Here is an 11,619-nt window from a genome sequence, read left to right on the forward strand (position 1 = left end):
AAAAAAGCCGGAAGTGGCGCTGTGGCTCAAGTGGTAGAGTGCTAGCCTTGAGCTGAAGAGCTGAGGGACAGTGCCCAGGCCCAGAGTTCAGGCCCCACGTCCGGACCCAAAAAAAAAAAAGGTATTGTTCATGCTGAAGTTTTAAGCCACCAGGCTGAAACTAAGCTGCTTACCTGGCCTCTCCAGAAACCTGGGGAGGGAGGAAGGGAGAGACAGAGACAGAGAGACAGAGAGAGACTGAGAATAGGCAAATAAATTCCAATCATAGGCAAATTCCTTATGATAGACAAACCCCCAAGCAGGCCAGTTTTAGACAGCATAAGGAAGTCCCTCTGCTTTATTTAACCTTTCACAAAAGCAATCCAAAGCAACCTGATGCCAGCCAATTTGCCTTTTTCCTCCTACTGCCATGTTTCCCTGTTAAAACTGCACAAAACCCAGTGTGGGGCACTACTCGGTGGGAGCGCTCCATAGCAGATCAAAGCCAAGTGAATCAGTAGCTAAATTGGTTGTTATTTTGTCTTGACCTTCTCCAAGGCCATTTCCTTGGCCACCCTCAGTGCTAAAACCTTCTTTCTAGATGGTCCCTCTTCCAGCTCTCCCCTACCACCCAGTGGGAGCTGACTGATGACTGAAAAGATCTCTGGGGTTTTGTGCCTCCTTCAGCTACACACACACACACACACACACACACACACGTGCATACACACACACACATATGCACGCACATGCATCCATGCACATGCAAAAGCATACACAGTACTCCTTTTGTGAGAAGGAATTAAGCAGAGCTACAGAAGAGGTTTTTGAGACTTAGATGAGAAGCCAAAAGTGTCTTCTTCTAGCCCAAAGGGATCTGGGCTTTTTTTTTTTTCTTTTTGTCAGTCGTGGGGCTTGAACTCTGGGCCTGGGCGCTGTCCCTCAGCTCTTCAAGTTCTACCGCTTGAGCCAAAGCCACCACTTTTGGTTTTCTGAGTGGTTTGTTAGAGATAAGAATCTCACAGACTTTTCCTTCCTGGGCTGACTTTAAACCGGGATCCTCAGATCTCAGCCTCCTGAGTAGCTAGGATTACAGGCGTGAGCCACCAGCGCTTGGCTCTTAACTGTTTCTCTATAGGATGAAGTTACAAGTGTGAGGAAAAATAGCTCAGAGTTTTAAATCCAACCCAACACCCATTTGGCAATGGTAACAGCAGAAGGAAGCCATGAGGATTACAGTGTAATTTTTCCTAAAACCATTAGGACTTCCTGATATGAATGGCTTTTATGCCTAACAACCCCTTTAGTTCACACCGGCCTTGTTTACGAATGCTGTGTTTCAAGGTGGGGCATCAGATAGCTGCAGAATGGGGCTGGTGGCCTGTAAGCCCACACTTGGACTGAGAAGGTAGGAATGTTCCTGCTCACCTGCTGTCCACCTCCAGGGGGCGGAAGAGGCTGGAGCTTGGGTAACTAAACCTCTTGAATAAGCAGATGCAGAGAGCTTGGGGCAGGTAAACTCACTGGTGTGCTGGGCAGCCCAGACCAGTGGGCAGTGCATCACGGGGCGGCGCCTAGTACCTCCCTCACCTGCCAGGTCCTGAGCGGTACCCAGTTCCACAAGCTGCTGCCCACTAGCATAGTATCCTCCCAGGTTCATCCAGTGAATATCAAATGGTGGGTGGAAGGGAAACCTTGAATTTGTAGTCAACCAGGGCAAACTGCAGCTTGTGTATAATAAGGGGGAGCCATGGATCTGATCTTTGACCACACTAATGCTGGGAAGTATCAGCCTGGGATGAATTGCTGAACACTGTTTAGAGCCGGAGAATTCGAGGCACACTGGGGTCTCTCATCCCAGGAGTGTAGGGAAAACATGGGTCCCCACTACCCTCCAACCTGCCGCCCCCCCTCCCAGGACAGACAGGCAGAGGGCACTGGGCGGTGTGCCTGATCTCACAGGCTGGGCAGTCTTCCTACCAGGCTTCACTGCACATGTTCCAAGACCTTTTTCTTGGCTTTGATGCCAAAGGGAGGGTCTGAGTTCTCCCACCAAGGCCAGAAGAACAAGAAGGACCAGTCCAGCACAGAGATGCCGTGTGATCTCTTACCTGCTCCATGCAGTCTGGGATCTCAGGAGCGCAGGGCAGGGTCCCTGCGCTCTCCACAGACAAGACATCCTTCAGCAGTTCTTCGCACCCTGTGAACAGGCAGACAGACACGTCAGGACAGACAGACAGACATACAGACAGACAGACAGGATTGAGGGTCAGAGCCCTGGCCTGCAGGCCTCTTCTGCTTCTGACCGATGGGCCTTGGAGGGAAGAGCTGGAGGGAGGCAGGCATCCATGTTCCATCCATGTCTCTTAGACACCAACTGAGCATGCAAAGGCAGGGGAGGAGCAGCCAGAGTGCAGGGGTAGGCAGGGAGGCAGGGAAGGGGAGGTGCAGCTGGTTTGGGGTGCAGCAGAGGGAGCTGAGAGAGCCCATGGCCTAGACATTCTTCCACCAGGACTAACTCAGTAGGAAACACACATAAGATGGTAAGCAAGGAGGGCTTCAGGATGTCTCCACCTTCGCCTGACCTGGTTAAACAGGTGGCTTCTCTGCCGGGCTTTGAACAAAGGCCTAAAGTTGTATGTGACAAAGCAGGTGCAGTCTGTGGTGACCCAAAGACTCAAACAAGTCTATCAGAAAACCTTTATTGGGGGCCTTCTGCGACGTCCCTCAACTTCTCAGCTCATTTCCTTTTCAACAGAATTCCATCCTCCCCCCCCCCCCCACCACAACTTGGAGGAACCGAGTGAGCATGACCTACCCTGGGCTGACCACCACACAGAAAAGGAGGACTTCCCTCCCTTCACAGGCCACAGCACACAGGGCATCCTGTTGCTCCCTCAACAGTTACAGCTCCCCTTGGCAGCCAGGGGGAGGCTGGATCTAAGCAACTCACCAGACACACGGCTTAATAAGTTAGGGTGGCTGTGTTCTCATTCCTGGGGCTTCTCTCAACTGACCCCTCAATTCAGGAAAAGAGAAGGAAGAGAGGGATTTTTCTACTGCTCCCTTAAAACAAGGGGAATGAAAGGAAGGAATTAGAAGGGGCCAAAAAGAGTAGGGAGGGAAATAGATCAGGAGCCCTAGCAGGAGGAGGAGACAGGGGGCTTAGCTCTGTCAGGTATGCCCAGACCTGGATTTAAAGCTACAAATCAGCTACGTGTTGATGGCCCAGGCCTGTCATCCTAGCTGCTCAGGGGATCTGCAGGTTCAGAGCCATCACAGGCCAAAAAAAAAAAAAAAAGCCATGAGATTCTGTCTTCAATTAACCTGCAAAAGGCTGGGCTGGAGGTATGACTCAAGTGGAGGAATGCCAACTGTGAGTTAGAAAGCTGAGCAAGAGGGCTGGGGATGTAGCTCAGTGGCAAAGCACTTGCCTAGCAAGTGCAACATCCTGGGTTTGATCCCCAGTACCAAAAAAGAAAAGACAAAAAATATATAGATATATAGTTTAAAAAAATAGAAAGCTGGGGCTGGGAAAGTGGCTCAGTGGTAGGTGTTTGCCTCGTATGCATGAGGCCCTGGGTTCGATTCCTCAGCACCACATAAGCCGAAAAAGCTGGAAGTGGCCCTGTGGCTTAAGTGGTAGAGCCTTGAGCTGAAGAGCTGAGGGACAGCGCCCAGGCTCAGAATTCAGGCCCCATGACCAACCAAAAAAAAAAAAAGAAAGAAAAAAAGAAAGCTGAGCAAGAGCACAAGGCCGAGTTCACTGGTACTGGCACAAAACAAAACAAAACACTTGGAAGCTCTGGCTGTGTCCTGGGAAAGTCTTTTTTTTTATTGTTGTTGTTGTTGGGCCTTGAACTCTGGGCCTGGGCACTGTCCCTTAGCTCTTCAGCTCAAAGCTAGTGCTCTATCACTTGAGCCACAGCATCACTTCCAGTTTTCTTGTGGTTTACTAGAGAAAAGAATCTCACAGACTTTCCTCCCCAGGCTGGCTTTGAACTGTGATCCTCAGATCTCAGCCTCCTGAGTAGCTAGGATTACAGGCGTGAGCCACCAGTGCCTGGCTTCCTGGGAAATTCTTTAGGGGTGTGGGTATCCCAGGGGGAGGAAGAGAGGACCAGGAGAGAAAAGCAATGGTAGATTTGCTCCAGAGCAGATAAGAGAGAGTGCAAAAAGGCTGTCTCTCACATCCAGCCATCCCTGACTTGGGCTTGGATCTGTGGCAGAGGCGCAGGGTGACCCACAGCCTCACAATCTGTCCATGTTATGGACACCAAGATTCCTCCCTCAGCCCATGTGTAGCTGGGACAAAGTCCACTTCCAGGCCCACCTTAGGTTCTGCTTCCTCCCCATGGATAGGAATCCAGCTAGACCCAAATTGTGCCTGTTTCCCAGGTGACCAGGACCTGAGGGAGCCCTAAAACTCCCCCTACCTGGCAATGCGTGTGCGTGCGCTCACACACACACACACACACACACACACACACACACACACACACACACACACACACACACACACACACACACACACACCACAACAGGACCTCACCTTTCATGGCGAACACTCCTCGGCAAAAGTCTTTGAAGTTGATTCTCCCCAGGTCGTTGGGGTCTAAATACTTCACAAATTTTTCCACCTGTGAGAAGCAAAGAGGAATTGTAGGAGCAATCCAAGGATAACCCCAAAGGCCCATGGCACCGGGGCGGAGGGGACACAAGCAGGCAGCTGCTGGTTACTTTGTCCCTTAAGTCAAGGCAAAGAAAGGAATACAGACCCCAGCTCCTCAGTGCAGGGTTTGTTCTCCAAGCCCCGCCCCCGAGATGGCATGCTGAGAGCCAAGGCTTTGCTGCCATGGTGGTTTTTAGTCTTGAGACAGACACTACAGGTGTGCACCATTGCATTCAACTCTGTTCTCCATATCTATCTGTCTGTCTTTGTGTATGTGTGTGTGTCTGTGTGTGCCAATCCTGGGGCTTGAACTCAGGGTCTGGGCACCATTCCTGAGCTTCTTTTGCTTAAGGCCAGCCACAGCTAGCAAACTTCCAGCATCATTTTTTTTTTTTTTGGAGCAGTTTATTGGCGATAAGTCTCATGGACTTTGCTGCTCAGGCTAGCCTCAAACTGCAATCCTCAGATCTCAACCTCCTAAGTAGCTAGGATTACAGGCCCAAGCCATAGTTTCAGGTCTCCTTTTGTACCTCTGTGGAGCATCCCTGCCCCTGACAAACCTGTCCTGACCCCCATATCCAAGTAGGCCCCACCCTGATGCCACATTGTCTCGAAGTACCTTCAACTGGTATCTTCAGTTTGTAATGATATGTTTCAGTGATAATTTGATGAGTTTGTATTTTTTCCTTTACAAATTCAGCAGCTCCCTAAGCGTGAAGACTATGGCTTTTCTGACCCACTGCATAGCTGGTATCTTATCATGACTGATACATACTAGACGCCTTATAAATGCTTATTGCATAAATGAACATAAATGGCTCCACAAAACATCTAAGTTTTTTCTTACTTGGTTTTGAGACAAAAATCTTACTACATATGTAGTCCAAGCAGGCCTCAAATTTGTGATCCTCCTGTTTCAACCCCCCAGTGCCCTGACAGGGATGCACCACTACATCCAGCTACCCCATAGGGTCTCATGTTTGTGCCAGGGCAGAGCTCAGACTACAATCGTCCTAACTACTGCATAGCTGGGATCCCCAGTGCTATACTATAATCAGCATATTGTCTAAGAAGAGGGGGTCTTCCTAACTTCTTTGCCTTGGGCCTGCCTCAAACTGTGATCCTCCTGATATCTGCCTCCTGAGAGGCTGGAAATCTGGGTCCTCCTGCCTCTCATCTTGAATTGTACCTTCTTGATATTTCTTCCTAGAGATTTTGTGTGTGTGTGTGTGTGTGTGTGTGTGTGTGTGTGTGTGTATGCAGAGTGGGGGGGGGTCCATCCTGGGGCTTGAACTTAGGATTTGGGTACTATCCTGGGGCTTTTGTGCTCCAGGCCAGTGTTCTATCACTTGAGCCACACCTCCACTTCCAAGACTGCTTCTAAATCTGCCTATAGTTTAACAGCAGCTCCTACACAGCATCCCTGCCAGCACTCATTCATTTATTCATTCCTTCCTTCAACAAGGCACCAGTGAGCATCTCCTGTGTGCCTGGCACTGTGCTAAGCACAGGTGGTCACGTGGATACACACAGCACCCACCACAACCCTCAGTAACCACCATCACCATCAACAGCACAGCCACTTCTATCCAGAATTCTCCCTGGCTGCACCATGGATGATGCACACAGAGCTCTCTGAGAATGCAGAGCTCACTCTAGTATGTGGGAAAGGCTCCCCTAGCCTTGCTCTCTGGCCCCACTCCAGGCAGACCTCCCTCCCTCCCTCCCTCCCTCCCTTCTTTCCTCCCTCTCATGATGTTGTCACATGCACACAGGCCAGGCATGGCAGCTGCAGCAAGGGCAGAAGTCCTGGTCATTGCAGCAGCTTAGCACCCTAGGGATGATTCGGTAGCCGCAGAAGACAGCCTGGAAGACACCACCACCACCACCGGCCCCTCCCCAAGCATACTAGCTGTGTGCCTCTATTCCGGTCAGCCTGGCTTTTCCATTCTGCTGCTAGGGCTGAGGGAGAGCAGAAGGGCCGTGCAGGGAAGGTCCTTTCTGGGGAAACCCTGGTCCTGGTAGTGGGCAGGATGTCGGGGAAGGCAGGCTGGAGGTGTGCTATTGAAGAGCTGAGGCAGCCTTCTGCCAGTTCCTGGTCATTCAGCGCCTCCTCAGCTGTGCAGCTGCCATCCCTCTGCACAACCACGCAGCCGCTCACACAGCCAGGCGGTGACGTGGCATCTGAGAATAGCAACGCCCAGGTGCCACCTGCAGGGGTGTCACCCACAGCCCCAGCAGGCGGCCTGCCTCTTCTCCCCCAGCCCTGTCTTCACTGGCATTATGGGGAGTCTATGAATGCAGGCACGGGCCCAGAGCACTGTGCACCCCCAGCCTCCTGGCAGTCGCCCCTACAGTCCTCTCTAAGGTCAGGACTAGGTAGTAATCATCTCTGATGCGAGCCAAAGGAGACCCCCCCCCCCTTCAGACAGCAGATTGCTGGAATCCACAGACTGGATTCTGTGACCCCTGGGTTCACAACTCCCAGGGACTGGGGGCACCACTGGGCCAGGCCATCCATCCCTAGCCTCTAGGGAAAAAAGCCAGCCTGGAGCAGACAGGGGTTTGTTTGAAGGCAGGCAGATAAAGGGGGGTCCATGGAGCACCCCTTCACTCTGGCTTGGAGCTGTAGTTGGGGCTCCCACCTGCTGCGACTTCCCTTCTCTACCACTACTCCCACGGGGCTCCTTGAAGCATGGCAGTCCCAGAGTGGTTGTGGCCATGAAAATGGTATACTCCCCTGGGATAGCCCCTTGCAACGTTCCTAGAACAAGGCATACCGGGAATGTCCTTAAAGTCCCACAGCACATGTGCAATGGCTTCCGAAGGGATCCCTGTGTAGAGGCGCCTCCGTGGTGGTTGAACATTTGGCACAGACAGCTCCTCGTGATATAGCCTCGCTTCACACAAACCTGAACGGTAGCTTGGTAGCTACCATGCCGCCCCACACCACCATTTTACAGTCGAGGAAACTGAGGCTCAGAGGTGAAGACAATTACACCAGATTTAGATGGCCGCAGAGGTAAACCTTGAACCAGGCCCCACTGATCCCAGACTATCAACCCTGCGCTCTGCGGCCCTTCACCTCCTCCTGCACAGAGCCAGGCTCTCACCTGTTACCTGTTCTGAAGGGTTGGTCCTGCACCACGGCGGACTGTGTATGGAAAGAGCTTTGGGCCAGAAGTGTCTGTCAGTGGTCATGAACAAGGCCCTGGCTTCAATCCTCATTGTAGCAACAAAGGGGTGCCTTGCCCTCTGTGGCTGGGACCCCCCTCCCTTTGGCAGCTGGTACCCTTCTACCGTCCACCCTGGAATGTATTCAGCGGACCAGTTCCTTCCTTTCCAAGGCAGAAGAGGCAAGTCCAGGGAGGGGCAGGGGAGGGCAAGATCACCCGGGACATAGCAAATAAGCCCCTGTGGCTGGAACTCACAGGGAACTCAGGCTGCAGCCCGTGGGTGCAGGCCTGGGGGTACCACTCTGGCTCCCAGGGAAGGAGAGAAGGCAGGGCCTGGCAGAGATCATGGGAACAGTACTGTCACTGAAGCACACACACACACAGCTGGACCACGGCGCCTGCTGCCAGGAAAAGTGGTTGTTTGCTGGCAGTAAAATATTGATCTTTCCTTTTTGGGGCTGCTCAATTTCCAGGCTTCCCTGTCTATTTCTGTTGCCTTTCTCTTCAGGCTGACTTTCGCCTTTGAATCCCCTGGGTCACATCTCCAGTTCAGAGCAGACACGCCATGCTGGGAGCCCCATCACGCAGCTGTCTGACTGAGTGCCCGTCAGATCCGCCCAGGGCAGCCCTGCCCACCCTCCTTCATTCCAGCTCTGCACGCCAGACAGATGCTGACAGAACCCTCTGCCTTCCTAAGGTCTCAGCCCTCTGGACCAGGGAGATAAGCTGGCTTATCCCGCTGTGGTGAGGGGCCCTCTGCACCTTGAGGTGCTGGATGGATGTTAGCCACTCCCATCAGTAATCAAAACAAATACTGAGTTAGTGTGACCGGGCCAGGCACGGTTTTAAGCCCTCTGTGCGTAGGAGTTTATGTATCTCACAATCCCTGGCCAGTGGATTCGATTATTGTTCCCACATATCTCAGGAAACAAACCCAGCCAGACTCAGGCACTCAAGGCTAAGATAAAGCAAGCAGGAAAAAAGCTGAGAGCTCTGCCACAGCAGTCATGCAACTCTGAAAGAAGAAAATCCTTTCTGCCTAGAAAGAGACATGAAGAAGAAGGCCTCATGGGACAGAAAGAGGGACGGAGGGAGGGCCACCGCCAGAAGGAAGCTGGGGATTCCATCAAATTGAGTTTTGAGTCAATCCCCGAACTGCACATGCCCAGAACTGACCTGAAACACACCCCAAAACGCCTTCTGAACTGAACGGTGGTAGAGCCAGTGGAGCAGGTCCCTAGACTGTCCGTGTGTGGGGTGGTTCTGGATAGAACTGGAAAGGCTTTGAAAAATGAACTAATGTTAAAACCACAGCTCAGCGGACAAGCCAGAACCCTGGGGTTATGACCTAATTGGCTGGATTTCCTGATTAAAAACAAACCAATGAACTGACATTTAGGGTAGTTTAATAGGACCCAGTCTTATAATCTCCAAAAAGTCCATGATCATGCAAAATTTCGTGACACACAAAGAAGCCGGAAAAGCTGACAAGAAGGTAAAGGGGAAAGATTACTATAGGCAGTCTGACCCCAAGATGGCCCAGAAGTTGTCATCCTTAGATAAAGATTTCTTTTGTTGCTGTTGCTGTATTGTTTTGGTTTAGGTGCTAGGGACTAAAACCAAGATGAAAAATGATTTTTAAGGTAGTTAACATTACCATAAAGGTGAATACTCTCGAAATAAATGGAAATGTAGACATTCTCAGCAGAAAGAAAAGTTGGAAAAAAAAGACATGGAAATTTAGGACTAAATTGCAGTTTAGAACTAAAACATAGAATAAATAAAAAAATGTTCTTTGCATGGCATTAGTATCAGTATGAAGATGACAAGAAAAGTGGTAGAATCATAGAAAAATACGTACAAAAGCCGGGTGCTAATGGCTCACGCCTGTAATCCTAGCTACTCAGGAGGCTGAGATCTGAGGATCACAGTTCAAAGCCAGCCCAGGCAGGAACATCTGTGAGCCTCTTATCCCCAATTAACCATCAGAAAACCGGAAATGGTGCTGTGGCTCAAGTGGTAGAATGCTAGCCTTGAGCTGAAGAGATCAGAGACAGCGTCCAGGCCCAGAAGCCCCACCGCTGACAAAAAAAAAAAAAGAAAGAAAGAAAGAAAGAAAAAAAGAAAGAAGAAAAGAAAAAAGAAAATACCTAGAAATTAGCTAACTGGAACAAGGAAAATAACCAAGGATTACAGGGTCTGCTTGCTAAGAAGACAAATGGCCCTAAATGTGCATGTACTCATAATGCAAAACACACAGAAAAACTAATATAATTGGACAAGGAAACAGACAAATAGACAATTATGGTCAGATTTCAACATTCCTCTCCAGTAGCCAACAGAACCAATTAAAGGGAAAACCACTGAGACTATAAAGGGCCTGACCAGCGCCACCTACCTGCCAGCCTCAGCCACATACCTAGATTACTAGGAGAAGAACAGGTATGCTTTTCTTTTTTTCTTTTTTTTCTTCAGTACTGGGGTATGAATTTAGGACTAGGCTGACATTCTACCACTTGTGCCATGAATCCAGGCCTGATTTGTTTTTGCCAGTCCTGGGCCTTGAAAGAGGGCCTGGGCTTCTTTGTGCTTAAGGCTAGCACTCTATCATTTGAGCTACAGGTTACTTCTGGCTTTTTTTGAATAGTTCATTGGAGATAAGAATCTCACAGACTTTTCTGCCCGGGTTGGCTTCGAACTCTGATCATCAGATCTCAACCTCCTGAGTAGCTAGGATTATAGGCATGGGCCACAGGTACCCGGCTCAGGCCTGATTGCCTTCCTTCCTTCCTTCCTTCCTTCCTTCCTTCCTTCCTTCCTCCCTCCTTCCCTCTCTTCCTTCTTTTCCTCCTTTCCTTTTCTTTCTGTGTGTGTATGCGCGTGCATGCGAACGCTCTCACGCCCATACTGGGAAATGAATTCAGGGCAAGTTCTCCCTTACCTTTTTTACTCAAAGCTGGCACTCTACCTCCAGAACCACACACTTAGGGCTTTTTCCTAGTTACTTGGAAAAGAATCTCATGGATTTTCTTGTGCAGGCTGGCTTCAAACTTCGATTCTCAGATCTTAGCCTCTTGAGTCGATAATGATTACAGACATGAGTCACTGCTTGCCCATATTTGCTGGTTACTCTCTCTCTTTTTTTTTTTTTTTTGCAAGTCCTAGGATTTGAACTCAGGGCCTGGGCACTGTCCCTGAGCTTGTTTTTTGAGCCACAGTACCACTTCTGGCCTTTTCTATGTGGTACTGAGGAATCAAACCCAGGCCTTCAAGCCTGCTAGGCAAGCACTCTACCACTAAGCCACATTCCCAGCCCCTTGCTGGTTATTTTTAAGACAGGGTCTTGACATTTTTTCTGACGAGGCTAGTCTCAAATCTTGATCCTTCTGCTCTAAGACTCCTTAGTATCTAGTATAATAGGCATGAGCTATTAACACTTAGCTTTAAAAAATTTTTTTGTTGTGAAAATACTGTACAGAGGGGTTACAATTACATGGGCAAGATGAGTACATTTCTTATCAAGCATTGTAGCCTCCTCCTTTGTTTCCCCTTCCCATCTTTCCCCCCCTAAAATTTTTTTTTAAAGATTAATAAAACTGGGCTGGGAAGGTGGCTCAGTGGTAGAGTGCTTGCCTTGCATGCCTGAGGCCCTGGGTTCGATTCCTCAACACCACATAAGCAGAAAAAGCCAGAAGTGGAGCTGTAGCTCAAGTGGTAGAGCGCTAGCCTTGAGCTGAAGAGCTGAGGGACAGCGCCCAGGCCCAGAGTTCAGGCCCCACAACTGGCCAAAAA

The sequence above is a fragment of the Dipodomys ordii genome, unplaced genomic scaffold, assembly GCF_000151885.1.
Source record: "Dipodomys ordii isolate 6190 unplaced genomic scaffold, Dord_2.0 Scaffold31, whole genome shotgun sequence".
In the NCBI taxonomy this organism is placed as follows: domain Eukaryota; kingdom Metazoa; phylum Chordata; class Mammalia; order Rodentia; family Heteromyidae; genus Dipodomys; species Dipodomys ordii.